A 1,279-nucleotide genomic window follows, 5' to 3' on the forward strand; every position below is an offset into this window, starting at 1 on the left:
AGAAAGCCGCAAATCCCCCCCCAGGGGAGATGGTCACGCCGCAATCCTTTCTCCATTCTCCTATAAGGATCTTAGCCATCATGTCCAGCGTGAGTTTAAGCCACCGGGTCCAGGACTCGAACCGCGGTCGACTACATGGGAGTCCAAAGACATATCCATTATGCCAACTGCTGGTCCCAATAAAACAATTATTTTAAAACTAAACATATGATGTAAAGTAATACAGTTTACGAAAGACTGGGAATAAATCCATGGTAACCACAACATATCCTGGTATTTTCAGTTTTGATTCTATTTGACTTTTTAAGGAAAAGGCAGATGACATCAAAACAATTTTAACGAAAATCCCTAAGTACTCAGGGATTTATTAAGTAGGATTTCACTCTAGTGCCTTTTTTGCCAACACGTAGAAACGCTACAGGAGTTAGTGTCAAATGCATTATTACATCACCGGCACAGTTTCTACTGATACCTAAATATTTGCTTTGTAATACATAAGATGTTAATGATTTAGACACTTCCTACTTTAGAGCTTACCTACCAGCACTTTAGTGAGCCTGCAGATATGATTTGAACTTTCAGGAATAGTTCATTCTTGGAGTAAACTAACATTGGCTTTTTTCCCTCTGGAATTCTATCAGAATGCTTCTGTCACTTTAGAAGGCTTCCTATTCTAGTTCGACATGCCAAGAAACCCAGGTACAAATAAATGGTGCTCATTTAATCTCACTTTATCACGTGTGTCTATCTTCAAATATCTAGACCTTGTACAGGATAGGCACACATCTATGCCTAAGGGTCTCCGACTAAGGGAATTCACAGATTACACTTAAAACACACACACACTATTGCCTCTAATTTTATTAAGAGTTCTTAGTAAACTAGTGAGTAAGAGAAGTGAATCTACATATTCAGTCTCTGGTTCCCAAAGCCATTCCCGTGACCCTCACCCTTCTAAACCATCTTTAGGTAAGGAACGCGAGTGCCAAGGCGACCGGCTTCCGAAAACTGGCCGATGCTCGCTAACGCCTATGCTGGGTGTGTACATACGTGCACACATGTGGTCAAGCAAAAATTGGGGTGGGGGGACAAGCAAAGATTGTTTCCTCCACCCCCTCTTAACAAACAATTCGACCAAACGGTAAAACGCAAGTCCTTCGGAACCGTGTTAGAAACTGACCCAGGTCAGCTCAGGAGGGCTTCGCGACCGGGGCCTCTAGACTGTCGTGCCGGGACCCTCAGCCTTCCCTGCACCGCCGGGCCCAGGGAGCGCGCAGGA

The sequence above is a fragment of the Tupaia chinensis genome, unplaced genomic scaffold, assembly GCF_000334495.1.
Source record: "Tupaia chinensis unplaced genomic scaffold, TupChi_1.0 Scaffold000671_1, whole genome shotgun sequence".
In the NCBI taxonomy this organism is placed as follows: domain Eukaryota; kingdom Metazoa; phylum Chordata; class Mammalia; order Scandentia; family Tupaiidae; genus Tupaia; species Tupaia belangeri.